This window comes from Armigeres subalbatus, chromosome 3, assembly GCF_024139115.2.
Source record: "Armigeres subalbatus isolate Guangzhou_Male chromosome 3, GZ_Asu_2, whole genome shotgun sequence".
In the NCBI taxonomy this organism is placed as follows: Eukaryota; Metazoa; Arthropoda; class Insecta; order Diptera; family Culicidae; genus Armigeres; species Armigeres subalbatus.
Genome location: NC_085141.1, coordinates 116,706,842 through 116,725,681, shown reverse-complemented (window position 1 = coordinate 116,725,681; position 18,840 = coordinate 116,706,842).

Here is an 18,840-nt window from a genome sequence, read left to right as displayed (position 1 = left end):
ACAATAATAAAACTTTTTCCAGTAAAAATTTTGTACGTTTTGGTTGGACATATTCAAAGTTATTAAACTTTTCTCATTTGAAGAAAAAAGGATTGAGAATGCTTAAATAATAAAACCTCTCTAAAACCCATATACATAAAGTAACTAATATCAAATGTTACTCAGATTCAATATTCTATCTAACGGATCCGTTTGCACATATCACTGGTATAAAAATGTGATTAGTTTCCGAGAAAACAGGGGGGGATTATGTGTCCCCGGGGATCATGTGTGTCCACTTTCCCCTACTGATTAATGTAATAATTCGTGTTCGAAACAGAGACATATTCATTCGAAAAGTGAATAAAGATTTACATATTCTTTCCACCTAAAACCACCTGGTACAAAAGTAAGCTAATGGAAAGCAAGACAACAGCCAATTAAACAGTAAATCGGCTATTGTCTTGTTTTCGTATATTTTGACATTATGATAACTTTCTTGTTGCGAAAACAAAAGTTTAAATATGAACATTATTAGATATTATCTTCAAATCACCTTCGTTCGACAGTATTAAGCAGAATAGGTCCCACATGCAGGGGCCCTCCTTAGCCGTGCGGTAAGACGCGCGACTACAAAACAAGACCATGCTGAGGGTGGCTGGGTTCGATTCCCGGTGCCGGTCTAGGCAATTTTCGGATTGGAAATTGTCTCGACTTCCCTGGGCATAAAAGTATCATCGTGTTAGCCTCATGATATACGAATGCAAAAATGGTAACTTGGCTTAGAAACCTCGCAGTTAATAACTGTGGAAGTGCTTAATGAACACTAAGCTGCGAGGCGGCTCTGTCCCAGTGTGGGGATGTAATGCCAATAAGAAGAAGAAGAAGAAGAAGAAGGTCCCACATGCCCCGTTTGCACTACCAATACTTTTAATAATTGAATAAATGGCTTCCAAAACGTCTACACCTTAACAACGGAAGCATATAATGATCTGCGGTTAATGCTCTGAAATACCCTGTTTTCTAATGTCGAATTTTTCGTTTTTAAACCTGGGTCAGTGCCAACCCGAACCCAGAATAAAAAACATGTTCAGGTCCATCTGTCATTGGATATGTTGGTGTGCGTAGCATCGTGTTTGTTTTGATTTGAAACATATGATACAGGACATCCAGTGCACTAGCAGTGCGTTGGCCTTGACTAATCAGATCATGATAAATAAAAATGTTCAAGCGCGTGAACTGTTTTTGCGGATAATGGAATTTACTTTTGGGCGGCGGATATATGTATTTAATTATTTATATTCTATAATGCCGTGCACATTTTTATATAAGAATTCCGTATAGAATTCATGTAACAAAAAATCATCTAATAAATCATATTGATATTCCAATCACTATTTCTGCAAAAGTTTTTCAGAAGCATGTAATAAAAATTCTACAGGATACGCAATTTTTTTTTCTCGCCACCCCTCCTGGTAAAGGTAGCCTCACATCTCGGGAATATTTTCCGCCGAATTTTCAATGGGGCAGGGATTTTATTTTCCGTGCCCAAATCCTGAAAACATATGTAAAAATACAGGGGGGAAATACAGGTCCAAATTCTCGAGGTGTGAAGCTACCTTAATACTAGGATTTCCTTCTGAAATCCCTTATCTTTCAATAGTCCAACATAGAAAACATAAGAACGTTTTGCTCCGAAAGTTCCTTCAGGAATTCCCCCGCAGGTTTCATCTCTACATGTTCCTTGAGGAAATCTTACGAAAGTTCCTTGTGGATTTTTTCCGGATGTTGTTCCTTGAAGAAGTTCCTTGAAGGATTCATCCGAAGGTATCTTCAGGATTTCCTCCGAAAGTTCCTTCAGGATTGTCTCCAGAAGTTTCTTCGGGATTTCCTACGGAAGTTCCTCCAGGAATTCCTCATAAGTTCCTCCGGAAGCTCCACCAGGAATTCCTCCAGAAGTTCCTTCAGGAATTCATCCGAAAGTTCATTCGTCCACTAATTCATCCAGGAATTTCTTCGAAAAACTTTCTGCTTCCTGGAGGGGCTTCCGTAAGAAGTTCTGTTTTAGCTCCCGGTGAAACTCGTGAAGGACTTCCGGGGGAATTCCTGGAGGATTTTGCGGAAGATTTCTTGGAAGAACTTCCGACAGAAATCCTCCAAGAACTTCCAGAAGAACTCCTTCCCTTCCAGAGGAATTCCTCAAGGAGCTTCCGGAGGAACTCTTCAAGGAACTTCCGGAGAAATTCCTTAAAGATCTTCCGGAGGAATTCCTCAATAAACTTTCAGAGGAGTTCCTAAAAGATCTTCCGGAGGAATCCCTCAAGGAACTTCCGGGGGAATTCCTTAAAGACCTTCCGGAGGAATTCCTCAATAAACTTCCAGAGGAGTTCCTAATGGATCTTCCGGAGGAATCCCACAAGGAACTTCTGGAGGAATTCCTCAAAGAACTTTCAGAGGAATTCCTCCAAATTAATTCCTGAAGCAACTTTCAAAGAAAATTCTGGAACAGTATTCAAAGATATTACTAGAAGATTTTCAAAGGAATTCATCTCGAAGGGATCTCTTGGAAAAAATATGGAGGAATGCCTGAAAGATATCGCCAATGAATGCATACACGAATTCAAGAAAGTATTACTGGAATTAAATTCTGAAACGCACGAAATAGTTTTTGGAATAATTAAAAAAGAAATTCTGCATATTATTTAAGAAATAATTCTATTCGGTATTCCTCAAATATATTTGTCTGACAATTCTTAGCGGATTTTGTGAACGGGTTTCAAGGGGAATTCCCAAACTAATTCCATCCACCGACCTAATTTAGGGCACAATCTGTGAGGAAACCCCTGGATGAACGTAAATATAACTCCCTAACAATTATTTTTAAAACTGAATCTAGACAACAGTACCGGATTAATTTCATTTAAAACTACAATAACAAATATAACGAAATTCCTGAAAAAAAATTTCAACTCGCATTTTATTTGAATACCAGACAGTTTCGTTTTTACCTTCTGCTTGTTTATTCCGCCCAGTCCCACCCACTCATATGGTTTTGACAGTTGAAGTACAGTTGCATTGGTGAACCCGGTGCGAAACCGTGAAACAACACAGTGCGAACCCGACAGCTTTGGGGTTGGAACTAGTGCGAACCTAGTTCCAACCTGAGCGAATAAAAAAACACTTTGACAGCACTTAGGTTGGAACTGGTTCATAACTGGACATAAGTATGCATTAACAATTTTGCTGAACTAGCGTTTTTAGGTCCCACTTGCCCCGGGATAAGGAGTAGAAAACCCGTGTCGAAACGTTGGACAAATGAAAATCTTGTTTCAATCTTCAAAGACTGCTTAGCAAGTTTAAGTTGAAAAAACGAACAGTGGGTAATGTCTGTGACATAACCGCTAAGTGGACGTAGGACTTGACTTGACCATGCCTTTAAGATACATAATATGTCCAAATTTCTCACATCAACTATTTTGGATAAATAATAATCGGCGTTGCATACCATTCCTTGGCAAAATCTTCTCATCAAACCAACACAGAAATCAAATCTACCTCGAACAAAAATCATCAAAAAAATTCAGGAAGTATCTGTCCGGTCACGAAATATTAGCCTCGACAGTGGCAACCTTCCCACTGAAGGACTGCCTGAAATAAACCACAAATTGGCTCAGCAAGGGATGTAGACTGTATCTCAGCCCTTCTACTGAAGGGCCTTCTAATCCGTGCGATAGCGACTGAAGGAAAACATTATTTTTAACTCTTAGAGCCTTGAAAAGGCTGTTTGCTTCGGCTAAGTGCAAAAAGTAATAAAACGATCTTTTCAAATAACCGCGAATTTCTAGTGATGGTATAAAAAAGACTGAATGCTCTGCGAGCGAATGCACTTTTCTTTTATACTACTTAATTTTGAATCTTCTCTGCTTCCCAATTGGTGGGCCAATCAGCTAGTGTCTTGTATCCCGCTTCTTTGTCAGCCAAAGCGTCATCATCATCAACGCGTACGAGAAGGGCTTCTTCTTTTTTACGCTTGTTACTCGCTGCTGACGTCTATTTCTTAACGGGACTTTTCGCTTGATACAGGCCAATAAGCCGGGCAAGCGAGCTTAGAATTGCAGTTCAGGTGGGAAGTAGGGTGTTCTTTTCTGAGACAATATTGTTAGTAGTAGAAGGAAGGAAACACCTGGACATGGTATTCCGCGTGATAAGATTTAGAATTCATAACAAGGGACGACCATTCAGTCACGTTCGCTTTGTGTGCGGTCAGTATCAAACAATGTTTTTTTACATATTTTTTATCAATGCCAATATTGCATTGATCAATGCATTGATATTTAACGTGTATTTGCTTAGAATTTAGTTTTGGGTCGCGCGGATTTGGCGCAAAATGGATTTTCATGTCGCGAGGAAATGGCGTGGATTTGATTTTAGGCGGCACGAATTTGGCGCGGAAAATATTTCAGGATCCACGTAACAACCCTGCAATTTCTATCCTGAAGGGAATTGAAAGCTTTGATATTGATCTCTATCATTGGCTCTCTGAAGAACCGTTTGTTTTTTGCTGCATCTGTTTCATGCTGCATCATGTGGCTTTTCTTCAGCCTGTCTCGGCTCATCACCGATGCCGGCCGGTCTCGGCTTGACTCTGCTGCTGCTGCCGGTATCTGCTCAGCATTGCTGCTTTGTCGGGTCTGTAGGGTGGACTGCTCCTGTGCTGGCTAGGTTTCGGCTGATGATGGTGTCTTCGATGACTTCATTCCCTGCTAAAAAGTGTGAGGGCTGTTCAATCGATGATGCGGTTGCTTCGCTTGTCCCGGTCAGAATGAAAGGAAAAAAATCGCGTTGCGCTATTTTATGGCTTCTCGGCAGACCCAGCGGCTGCTCATTCGCTGGTGTCTGCACCAATGAGAACGTGGTAATGGAATGATGCAAAAATTATGCGGTACCCATATTTATAGGTTCCCTTGATCTCAATGTTTTTCATTGAAAACAGTTTCATGCCTATTGAAACAAGTTTTTCGGGTCTTATCAAGCATGGAAATGGAAGGCATACTTGAAATCTGTCGATTGAGGGGCTTACCGCAGAAATTCGTCAACTGAGACGAACGCTATTAACGTTTAAAATCTTTCAACACAGCGTAACGCGGTCGATTTGAATATTTTGAAATGACACCCGGTATAGTAAAGAGAGACGTAAGTCCTACGTCAAAACATTTTGATTTTTGATTTTCATAATTTGATTTCAAATATGAATCATTATTATTGATTACATATTTTGATCTCATTTTGCTGTAGATTTCTAAATTGTATGATCTGACATCAAACTGTGTACTTATTTTGTTATCGGAAACAATATCAAATTTAGTTTTCGATTTGCTCTCATCGATAGCAGGAATAGTTTTAGATTTGATGTCACAGTAAGATTTTTCTGCTACCCTAGTAGCACAATGCAGATCGATTTTGTTGCAGCAACTCCAATGTGACTGAATTTGGTCACTTATGAGTCACAGTGACTGGTATATGACAAGTGTGCTACTCGGGTATGCATTTTGTTATTGTAACCGTTAAAACGACCAAAAAGATATCAAATTAAGTAATCAAATTAAGTAATTCGGTGACATCACAACATCAAAACGAGTTATCGTTTTGCTCCCAAGCTTTGCTCGGGTATTGATCATAACTTGTGTCAAATAACGATAACAATGTTTTCAAAACCAGGTTAACTTGCCAGTAGTTTTGAATAGAAATCGAATAAATCTGAATTCCGCAATATTTACCGTGTTTCCGGATTTCCGATCAATTGAATATTACAGAAACCTTTTACTCATCAATTAATCGGAGCGTGGGAAAATTCTTGACATTGTTAAATATTTTAGGTACCATCATTCGAGGGTTCTTTTGACAAATCGTGAGCTACCTTGGACTTTTTGAAATAAGAATTAAATTGCCATTATCACCATTCGGGTGTCTTATTGATAGGTGGATGGCAACTTTCTGTATCAAATTTAAATGTTGCCAAACCCTAACTTGTATTGAAAGTTTCCTCATTTCATATCAGTATATGACAACATTAGTTTTACAACAAGTTCAACATTTAGTTTGTTTGAATCAGCGAAAAACTGGACGATGTTGCTATTTTCATGGCCCGGGGCGAAGTTGTTTGCTGTTGGCCTACGTAACATTAATGAAGTGATGAATTTAAATAATCATGATAGTGCTTAAACATCGTAATGATGTCTTAATCATCGTAATGATGTGAACTTGACAGATTCCCTGATTATAACAAAACACTGAGCATGATGAAAAGCGTTTCGTGTCATCTAATGCTTATCAACGGGCCACATGTAGTGTATCTTCTGAAATCCTTCGCGGGCTGCACTTTGGGAATCACTGACCTATTCGGTCAAATGACCTATTCTGCCAAATGACCCTTTCGGCCAAACGACCATTTCGGCCAAATGACCCTTTCGGTCAAACGACCCTATCGACGAAAAGACCCTTTCGGCCAAATGACTCTTTCGGCCAAACGACCCTTTCGGCCAAATGACCTTTTCGGCCAAATGACCTTTTCGGCCAAATGACCTTTTCGGCCAAATGACCTTTTCGGCCAAATGACCCTTTCGGTCAAATGACCCTTTCGGCCAGATAGGTTTCGACCTAATGATTTGTTCGGCCTAGTGCCATTCGGCCGAATGGGTTTCGGCCAAAGCCCCTTCCCCTTTCTATGCCCGCCATTGCATGAGTATGTATCTTGTGTGGCAAGTACAATGGATACACTATGCCCAGGGTGTCGAGAAAGTTTCTAACCCGAAAACATTCTAGATCGGGCCGAGAATCGAACTCGCCATCTCCGGATTGGCAATCCTACGCCTTGGCTCGCAAGGCAATTGGAAACCTACTGAATATTTTTCTCAAACGTAGCGGCCACAAAACTAGCCACTCACGATACAAGAAATCATTTTTGAGACATGGTCTAGTAAATCCAGAATTCCGGTAACCAGGTAATCCGAATGAGTTCTATGTGACATGGATCGGATAAAGGATACCTAGAACGTGGGTACCCGGTTTCCCTGTCGCTACGTTACGTTTGAAAAAAAAAATTCAGAAGCCTCTTCCAAAGCCCCCTCTCCATGCTGGATTTTTATTTTGATATCACCCAAACCTAAATTTTGCCTTGTTTGAAGATGTCATTGAGTTTCAATTTCCAGCGTCTGATAGAGTGTGTATTCAACCAAAAATAGCCTTCTTCAGCTAAAAATCTAGCTTCTTCAGCTCAAATTGTTTGCTGGGATGTTGGTAACATAAAGGTTAAACATGTGCGCTTGCACACTAATTTATTCTAGAATGCACAAAGATGAATGTAAAGATCTAAGAACCTTGGAATGAACCACGCTTGGGCAAATGCTCTGGTTGCTAGGGAAAATATTGTTCAACCTATACGTTTCCCAGTCTTGTTATCATTTATGTCTAGGACTACGAAAAATGCAATCAAATTAAAATAAAGGTGTGATTGAAAATCTGAAACATAGGTATTGTGCACATTTTTTGCACATTACGTAACGAAGCGTTTGAAGAGGCGAGGTCTTGATTCAGGCATCTCATTCACGACGTCGCACAATGATCGGAAAAATTCGAAAGTTGGCTAAAACTAATTCAATGCATTTTGCACTAGATCAGCGGTTCTCAACCTTTTTCTTGAGAGGTACCCCTTGGAACAAGCTTTTGAATCCCTTTGAAGTAGACTTTCTCGCCTCTTCATTAGAGGCTTCTGAGCCTCTTGTAGAGAGGCTTCCGAGCCTCTTGAAGGCGGTTTTTGAGCCACTGAAAAGGAGGCTTCCTTTGCAGCTTAAAACGACGCTTCCAAGCCTCTTGAAAGAAGGTTTTCGAACCTCTCGAAAGGTGCCTTCCCAGCCTCTTGAAAGGAGGAGGCTTCTGAGCCTCTTAGAAGGAGGCTTTTGAGCCTCGTGAAAGGATGCTTTTAAGTCTCTTGAAATGTGGCTTCCTACCCTCTTGAAAAAAGCCTTCCGAGCCTTTTGTAAGGAGGCTTTTTAGCCTATTGAAATGAGGCTTCTGAGCCTGGAAGGAGGTTTTTGAGCCTCTTGAAAGGATCTTGAAAGGAGACTTCCAAACCTCTTGAAAAGAGACTTCCGAGCCTCTTGAAAGAAGGCTTCCGAGCCTTTTGAAAGAAGGCTTCAGAGCCTTTTGAAAGAAGGCTTCCGAGCCTTTTGAAAGAAGGCTTCCGAGCCTTTTGAAAGAAGGCTTCCGAGCCTTTTGAAAGAAGGATTCTGAGCCTCTTGAATGGGGGCTTCCGTGCCTCTTGAAAAAATGCTTCCGAGCCTCTCGAAAGGAGCCTTCCCAGCCTCTTGAAAGGAGGAGGCTTCTGAGCCTCTTAGAAGGAGGCTTTTGAGCCTCTTGAAAGGATGCTTTTAAGTCTCTTGAAATGTGGCTTCCTACCCTCTTGAAAAAAGCCTTCCGAGCCTTTTGTAATGAGGCTTTTGAGCCTATTGAAATGAGGCTTCTGAGCCTGGCAGGAAGTTTTTGAGCCTCTTGAAAGGATTTTGAAAGGAGACTTTCAAACCTCTTGAAAAGAGACTTCCGAGCCTCTTGAAAGAAGGCTTCCGAGCCTTTTGAAAGAAGGCTTCAGAGCCTTTTGAAAGAAGGCTTCCGAGCCTTTTGAAAGAAGGCTTCCGAGCCTTTTGAAAGAAGGCTTCCGAGCCTTTTGAAAGAAGGCTTCCGAGCCTTTTGAAAGAAGGCTTCCGAGCCTTTTGAAAGAAGGCTTCCGAGCCTTTTAGAAAAAGGCTTCAAGCCTTTTGGAGGAACGCTTCCGAGGCTTTTGGAGGAAGGCTTCCGAGCCTTTTGGAAGAAGGCTTCACAGCCTCTTAAAAGGATATTTAAAGGAGTTTTCCGAGCCTCTTGATAAGAGCCTTTTGAAAAGAGGATTTTGACCCTCTTGAAAGAACACTTCAGAGCCTTTTAGAGGGAGGCTTTTGAGCCTCTTGAAAGGATGCTTTTGAGTCTCTCGAAAGGGATTTTTGAGCCTCTTGAAAGGAGGCTTCCGAGCCTCTAGAAAAAGAGGATTTTGAGCCTCTTGAAAGGAGATTTCCGAGCCTCTTGTAAGGCTTCCGAGCCTCTTGAAAGAAGGCTTCCAAACCTCTTGAAAGGAGTCTTCCGAGCCTCTTGAAATGACGCTTCCGAGCCTCTTGAAAGGATGCTTTTGAGCCTCTTGAATTGAGGCTTCCGAGCCTCTTGAAAGGAGCCTTCCGAGCCTCTTGGAAGGAGGCTTCTGAGCCTGGAAGGAGGTTTTTGAGCCTCTTGAAAGAAGACTTCTAAGCCTCTTGAAAGTAGGCTTCTGAGCCTCTTCAAAAGAGACTTCCGAGCCTCTTGAAAAGATATTGAAAGGAGGCTTCCAAGCCTCTTGAAAAGATATTGAAAGGAGGCTTCCGAGCCTCTTGAAAGGAGGCTTTTGAGCCTCTAGAAAAGGAGGCTTTTGAGCCTCTAGAAAAGGAGGCTTTTAAGCCTCTAGAAAAGAAGTCTCTTGAGCTTCTTGAAAAGGAGGATTCCGAGCCTCTTGAAAGGAGGCTTTTGGGCCTCTTGAAAGAGATTTTTGAGCCTCTTGAAAGGAAGCTTCCGATCCTCTTGAAAATAGGCTTCCAAACTTCTTGGAAAGATGCTTTTCAGCCACTTGAAAGGAGGCTTCGGAGCCTTTTGAAAAAGGCTTCCGAGCTTCCTTAAAGGAGGCTACTACATCTCTTGAAAGGAGGTTTCCATGCCTCTTAAAAGGAGGCTTCCGAGCCTCTTAAAAGAAGGCTTACGAGCCTCTTGAAAGGAGGCAACCTAATTACTTGAAAGGAGGCTTCTGAAGTGCCCAGGAGGCTTCCGAGCATCTTGTAAGAAGGCCTTCAAGCTGCTTGGAAGAAGGCTTCCGAGATGCGTAGAAGGATGCTTCTCATCCTCTTGCAACGAAGCAACCGAGCATTAGTGAAAAAAAAAATCATTTTGTTCATTCGACGTTTTGCTCGTTCGATCTTTTGTTCCGCAGCCCTTTATACATTGTGCTGGTTGTGGAAGGCAGAATTCAATTGGGATTTATTGATCGCATTGCATATTATGTACAATATAAATTTTTGAAATAAAAATACACAATTATCAAAACTATATCAATGAGTTTTGATTGGAATTGTAATACGTCCGCCATTACGCATTTTTGTCCGAGGTACCCCCTAGGGCCAGCGAAGGTACCCCCAGGGGTACATGTACCCCAGGTTGAGAACCGCTGCACTAGATTATCTTATCTGGATGCCATATAGAAAGAATACAATGTTTTAAAGCAACATTCGGGTTATTTTAGGGGAGGTTGGGGTCCTACATACCAAAAATGAAACGCAAAGGGGAAAAATGTTCGTTATTTTCCATTTATTATATTTTAGGACATTTGAATCAAATAATGTTCAGATATACGAAAAGAATGTAATCTGTTGCTTAAAAGTAAAAAAAAAAATTGAATCATTTGTTTGAGAAACTGCATAAATCCATTTTACACAATTTCGAGAAAACAACACAAAACTGTTATAGAACAAATTGGCACCAAATCTTTCGATTTCTTCGATACAGATCAATAGTTTTTGGCCAAACTCAACACCCTGGGGCTCTTCCAGTGCAAAAACTATAAGCAGTACTCCACAATTGCTCTTCAAAGTGCGTGGACATATGTAGTTTCTCAAATAAACGAAAAAAAAATCATACATTCCAGAACAAATCATTTTTTTTTCGTTTTTTTTGCCAGAATACGTATTTTTGGACGAGAATTCAGTATATATAAAAATCTGGTTTTGGCCAAAACTGTTACATATGCATTTGGAGACGAGATTCGAAGCGTTGTTTCCCGTAAACCCTGTAAGAATGTGGGCAATTCGAACCCAGTGTAAGTTCACGGACTTCTTCCTGTGGACGGTCGATTCGACCAGCTACCATTCGGAAGACGCCATCCGATCATCTTATCGGACAAGGATCCGGTGGTACGGCAAATGCATGTCGATCAGCTTCATATTGGGCAACCTGCTCTAATAAATTCGATGAGACAATCGTAGCAGCGAATAGAATTTTCTTCTTCGCCAACCTTGGATTGCATATTTTGTTCGAACCACATCGTCGAGTACAGTCTATGCTGTGATCGCTCGAGATTGATCAACCCCCTTATACTAAACAACGACAATAAATAAATGTCTACGCTTTTCGGGAAAATAAGTGGACAAAACTCTCGGAATGGCTTTTTAATCACATCATTTGGTCATTTAAAGGTTCATAAAGTCTCTATTGTCCATCCATTTCACCGGCATCCATTCGTGAATTCTATTCTCATATAACAAAGGTTGACATAGGAAAATCTCCTAAATGTGTTTCTTCTGAAATATGTAGTGGATAAAATCCCAGTCCCACAAACGTACTATTTCAGCAACTCTTCACATCGCATTCATCTGACCGCAACGCATTCGACTGGTCCCGCAGTAAAGTATCATTTAAGTATATATTTTACGACCGGCAAGCAGCCATCATTATGACAAATGACACATGTTTGCGTATCTCTTTTTTTTTTCGGCCATAAATCCGGCAAAGCAGTCCCCAATCCACCACAGTCACGCTCTCCCTTCGTATCCTTTGCACAATCGTAAAATCATACACGGCGTGGACTCATTTTTATCTGTTGACTTTGTTGGTAATCTCGCTTTAATCACTGAAGACCGCGGAGCGGGACTAAATTTAGAGATTTTCCCAATTCAAATATCTCTTGTCCAGGTGTACCATAACGCTAATATTTGCGCTGATGCATTAAGACAGAATCGGTTGGTATTGATAATGATGTAAGTTTCAAACATGCAGTTGTTTATGACGCATCAAAATGCAAATATTTCTTAATAGAGTGTCATAATATACAGAATGTTTTGCTTAGACCATCAACGCTGATTTGATACTTCAAGTAACGGCTGTCCACGCGTGTTAAACTAACTGACACACGAACAGACTATAATTTCGAGCAAATCAATACACTATGCATTGAAATTGACGACACTAAGGCATCTATTTTGTTTCCATATATCCAACAGCACCACTGATTTATAGCATAAAGCGCCTGTGATATGAGCTCTTGGCTAATGAATGATAAGACCATGTATAGATATTTCCTCTTTTTTGATGAGCAGTAACCCCGCTGTTTGCACAAAGTGTTGAGCGAAATCGACCGCGAAAGAATTACGACGCGAGCTGCGAAATTTAATAGCTACCGCTAATGAGCCATATGTTGATGTTATAGGGTTCATTTTATGGTTGTGATTCTCATTTCAGCCGTGTAGACAATTCTGCTTGGTAATATCCTTGCTCTGTGCCTATTTATCACTTTTACTGATGTAACTTTTCGGGTGCCACATAAATGTTTGTTTGTATAATCGTTTACTACTCCATGGTCATTAAGCAACATCATTAAAATATATGTCTTTATGAAATTGTAATCAAACAAGCTCACTTGTTATTTATTCTTAAAATAATGACCGGTTCTAATATACATTACACATTCATCATCATAATAATTAATAACAAATAAAAACTTGCACTGGGAACTCGAAAATTCAAAAGAAAGGAATTCATGCGATAGTTTTTTTTTTTCAGAAAACCTTTATGAGAACTACTATTGGAAATTGATTATTTGGATGGAAAACAACTAGCACTTTTAAAAAATATGCTTAGATTTTACAAACGGATCGTAGAAAAAGAAAATTTCCACAAGAAAAAGGAAAATTGAGAAAAAAAATGTGCTGTGAAGGTCGATGGAGCTCCTTTGTAAAATAGCCGACAAAACACCTAGTGTACTGGGGTCGTGGATTTGATTCCCATTTTTCACATAGTGTTCAAATGCGCATAGAATTTTTAATTAATATCCTGCCGCGATTCGCATAAGAGTCCCATGTCGATTTTCGACGATTTTGATTTTCTTTCATAAATAAGCATAAAATTACCTTTTCTTTAAGAAAAACTGAAAAAGTAATAGGCTTTGTTCTAGAAATTAGAAAATCAAAACCCACTTGTGTTGTCCCATCGTGCTATTTATTCGCATAACTGTCACATTCCAGATTTCGATACAATTTTGCATAAAAAATAAATATAATTATGGTCCATTTAATAGTTCCATAACAATGTATATAGATAAAGAATATTAAGCCAAATTTTCAGAAAGATTGCAGGTATTTTCAATTTATTAGATTTTTTTGTATTTCTCCTTATAAAACGAGTTTGAAAAATTCAACGGCATATTACTCAAGTTGAAGAAAACTGACATGAGACGCTCATGCGAATAGGGGCAGTATCGACGTTTTTCTAATGCTTTGATGCGTTCTTATATTCATTGCTGAACCTATAATTAATGTCGCTGTTACTGAGCTGAAATTCCTTTCTTGATCTAATAGTAAAAATACAAAAAATCTTCTCCAATCATCAAGACATTTCTTGTCAGATTGATAAAGTCTGCATCCAGAAATAACAATAAATAATTCCCCTGAAGGCAGATGTTGTTTTTTTTTTGTTTTAATGAGTAACAGGAAGTCCTTATTTGTACCAATCACTGTAACATGGTCTTTATTTTGAGTGGCCATTTGTCAAGTGACAGAATTAACTAACAGGTGAACTTCATCAGCAGCAATCAAATGAACCAATTTAAAAAATGGCCTCACTCGTGAAGGAAGAGAATATGAATTATTCAAAATGCCGAACATATACGGCAGGTTCGCAGCACACCGCAGCGGTTACGAGCAGTTTTCTTCGAATATGTCATTCCATTCGTTCACCGTCATTCAATTACCAACAAATAAAAGAGCCACCACATAGCTCTTTTGAATCTAAAACATTGGACAAATGTCTGCGTCATCTTTTTACATAATTTTGAAACGAACTTTTTTAGTTATCATGAAGAAATGAAAATTATTTCTGTTACAGTTTTCATTATTTTAATCTGATTATGTGATGGAATAATGAGAACCAATTTTCACGAATATGCATTCATTCGCAGCTCGTGATATCCATTCATGATTACATGGACAAGTTTTTTCACTATGTAAACTTGTGCCATTGGACTTCAATTTAACCCTTCGAATATTTTGCCTATAACATACAATATTCCCCTGAAGTATTAAATTATTAAAACTAATAAAACTTTCCTCACAAAAACAGAGTCCGATGCGAACGTCCAGAGAAAAAGAAGAAAAAACTCCGACGTGAACTTCATATCAGCTATATTTCCCCCCTCTCTGGGGAAAAAGAAAAAACAGAAGCACCGGAAAAGATTAACTGCCAAGAAAGTGCTAAATTACGAGAAGATCAACCAGGATGATATGCGTGCGGAAGATACCAAACTGGTAAAAAGAAAGCGAATCCCAAGTTGTTCATTAAATAGCAGAATTGCTTGCAATACTTTCTCATCTTCCGGTTTGGGTACTCCTTGGGGAATTAGCATGTTACGGCGAAGCCAAATATAAGCGAAAGTACCACGAGATCAAGGGGTAGGTACTGTCGGACTACTTCCTCACAGGTTGGGCGGAATGGTGCATGAATCTTTCATAAGTTTTTGCTTGCTTAGACAGCAGTGTATACGTGGAAAATATTACACTTGCCATTGGATTGAATTTTCCTGTCTGATACTGATACTGCGTGGTTCGGTTGGCGACGGGCAGCAATGGACCTGAATGGACCTGAATGAAGACGACTTTCATGCAAAGACCACTCCGGTTTTAGTCTGAGCATAAAAATAAATTAATAGACTGGTACAACGCTTGTATCCTCAAGAATTATATGTACGGCTCAATAGTGCTCTGGACTTAAGAGGTACGGTGCTCAAATTTAAGAAATTTTGTTTGTTTGTCAGGAAATTTTCGGGTTGCAAACTGTCACTTTTATGCCCTATGCATAAAAGTATCATCGTGTTAGCCACACTATGTTAGCCACACACGAATGCAAAAATGGTAAACTTAGCTTAGAGACCTAGATCTACGCATCCAGAATATAAATATTGACAATGTCGTACCAATTAACTTTACTTCCTGCTTCATGCTCGAGAGATGGTGGGAAATTAACTGAGCGGAAGATTTTTCAGAAAATTGTTCTGGATGTTACGTCTATTTATCTGTGACTACTGGCGGAGCACATCTGGGGCACGATGTGGCACGTGACCCACCAAATCGAATATTTTTCCTGAAATTTTATTATATATGCCTTTCGAATGATCGACTATTTATTGTTATTTCAACTTTAAACGGCTACGCAGTATTTAAGGATTAAAACAAGATTTATATTTGTCCAACGTTTCGACACGGGATTGGTGTCTTCATCATACCCCGTGTCAAAACGTTGGACAAATATAAATCTTGTTTTAATCCTTAAGGACTGCGTAGCCGTTTTAAGTTGAAATTATATCTAATCTAATCTAATCTCATAGTTGCGTAGCCAATACTTGAAAGCATCCTGGAAAATGACGGTTTCTGAATTCCGTCATTTTTCTTTTCATATGGCCAGGCCAACTACGCAGTATGTACCGCAGAGAAGACTCCTAGATATTGAGCGACTTCAGAAATACCTAAAGTCACTTAATAGCTTGGAATCGAGGGGAAAGGAAGAAAGCGTGGACCTCCCGTACCAAACGCTTCCAATAATATAGATACCTAATATATAATAAAAACCGTGTGCGTATTTATGTATGATATATATAAGTTTGTTTATGTGTGTATATATGTATGTGTGTATATGAGTGTGTATGTGGGTTTAAATGTTTAGTGAATGTGTGTGTGAGTGGTTTTGTGTGGGTGCGTGCGTATTTAAATAAATTTACAGTTTATCAAAACCTTACCTCTTCTCAAAAATTCTGACGCTAAACCAATTATTACTGGCCGCGCAATGCAAAACACAAACTTTCGGCAAATCGCGCGATCGTTCTGCTGTCCGAAACAAGAGCCAACACGCACTGAACTCTTAAGGACTGCGTAGCCGTTTTAAGTTGAAATTATATATGCCAAAATTGCTCTGAAAAAAAATTGATTTTCCTAGAATTTCTTAGGATTATTTCCGAAAGATTTTTTGGATAAATCTTGAAATTTCTTTTGAAATTCTGGTAGGTATTCCTTCGTAAATTCCTGTAATAAATTTGGAAATATCTTCAGCAATTCCTTTAGATTTTTTATTGGAAAATCTTTCCGAAATCTTTTAGATTATAATTTGGAAATTTGTTTGAGAATTCATTCTAGAATTTTTACAAAAGATTTTCTAAAGGGATACACCCGATTCTGTTTTTATACGGATTAAAAAAAAAATAAAGTTGCTCCAATTTGCATGATTCGTCGAAAAATCATAAAACTTTTTTTACACGGATTTTCAAATTTTGAACTGAAAACTTTTTTTTACACGGAACGCATCCCCCGGGTAAAAAAAGAATCGGGTGTATTCGAAATCCGTAAGGAATTTTTCATTAAAATTCCGGAGGAATTTTCAATTATTTTTTCAAGAATTACTGGGTAAAATTATGAAGATAATAGGAATTTTGAGGAAATTGCAAGAATTTCTTTCAAGAGTTTCAGAGTTAAGGAATCACTGAAACAATTTGTTTGAGAAAATCTGGAATAATTTCTGATGAAAACTATTGAAAAAAAACGAACAGTGGGTAATGTCTATGACATAACCGCTAAGTGGACGTAGGACTTGACTTGACCATGCCTTTAAGATACATAATATGTCCAAATTTATCACATCAACTATTTTGGATAAATAATCGGCGTTGCATACCATTCCTTGGCAAAATCTTCTCATCAAACCGACACAGAAATCAAATCTACCTCGAACAAGAATCATCAAAAAAATTCAGGAAGTATCTGGCAACCTTCTCAGGACTGCCTGAAATAAACCACAAGTTGGCTCAGCAGGGGATGTAGACTGTATCTCAGCCCTTCCACTGAAGGGCCCTCTAATCCGTGCGATAGCGACTGGAGGAGAACATTATTTTTAACGCTTAGAGCCTTGAAAAAGGCTGTTTGCTTCGGCTAAGTCCAAAAAGTAAGAAAACGATCTTTTCAAATAACCGCGAATTTCTAGTGGTGGTATAAAAAAGACTGAATGCTCTGCGATGATGATGATGGTTTGTTTTTGAGGGATATTAACTCAGGCGGTCATTCATCCCTAAAATGCTCTGCGAGCGAATGCACTTTTCTTTTATACCTTATTTTGAATCTTCTCTGCTTCCCAATTGGTGGGCCAATCAGCTAGTGTCTTGTATCCCGCTTCTTTGTCAGCCAAAGCGTCATCATCATCAACGCGTTCGAGAAGGGCTTCTTCTTTTTTACGCTTGTTGCTCGCTGCTGGCGTCTATTTCCTAACGGGACTTTTCGCTTGATACAGGCCAATAAGCCGGGCAAGCGAGCTTAGAATTGCAGTTCAGGTGAGAAGTACGTGTTCTTTTCTGAGACAACATTGTTAGTAGTAGATGGAAGGAAACACCCGGACATGGGATTTCGGGTGATAAGATTTAGAATTGGTAACATGGGACGATCATTCAGTCACGTTCGCTTTGTGTGCGCTCAGTAGCAAACAATGTTTATCTAGATATTCCTTGATCAATGCCAAAAAATCCAACATTTGATGAAAAATCGATTGATAGTTTATTAATGTTTTAGCTGTAATCGGTGTTTTCTTTATCCAAATAAGATTATGTGAGAGATTTGGACATCTTATGAATCTTTAAAGGCATGGTCAAGCGAAGTCCTTCGTCCACTTCGCGGTTAAATCAGAAAAATTATCTACTGTTAGTTTTGACGCTATTTATGAAAATCACGCTTAAAATTTTTTCTCTAGAATATTGGATTTGGCACCCAAGTACAATTTCTATCCCGAAGGGTATTGAAAGCATTGATATTGATCTCTATTATTGGCTCTCTGAAGAACCGTTTGTGTTTTGGACATACATGCTGCATCATGTGGCTTTTCTTCAGCCTGTCTCGGCTCAGCACCGATGCCGGCCGGTCTCGGCTCGACTCTGCTGCTACTGCCGGTATCTGCTCAGCATTGCTGCTTTGTCGGGTATGTAGGGTGGACTGCTGATGTGCTGGCTAGGTTTCGGATGATGATGGTCGCTTCGATGGTGACGAGCCGAAAAAGCAGTCGGTGCAGACTTCATTCCCTATTAAAAGTGCTGTTCAATCAATGATGCAGTTGCTTCGCTTGTCCCGGTCAGAACGAAACGAAAAAATCGCGTTGCGCTATTTTATGGCTTCTCGGCAGACCCAGCGGCTGCTCATTCGCTGGTGTCTGCACCAATCAGAACGTGGTAATGGAATGATGCAAGAATTATGCGGTACCCATATTTATAGGTTCCCTTGAGCTCAATGTTTTTCATTGAAAACAGTTTCATGCCTATTGAAACAAGTTTTTCGGGTCTTATCAAGCATGGACATGAAAGGCATACTTGAAATCTGTCGATTGAGGGGCTTACCGCAGAAATTCGTCCACTGAGACAAACGCTATTAACGTTTAAAATCTTTCAACACAGCGTAACGCGGTCGATTTGAATATTTTAAAATGACATCCGGTATAGTAAAGAGAGACGTAAGTCCTACGTCAAAAAATCAAGGAGTTCCTCATTCAATTTCGGCAGGAATTCCTAAAACAATTTCCAAAGGAATACATGAAGAAATTTAAAATAAATAATTCTTCTAATTAAAATTTTGGAAGGCTTTCCTGAAGCAATTTCCGTGGGTATTCTTCAATGAGTTTCTGAAGAGGTATACCTTGAATAATTTCCGTAGGTATTCCTGATGGAATTTCCGAAGAATTTTCCAAAGG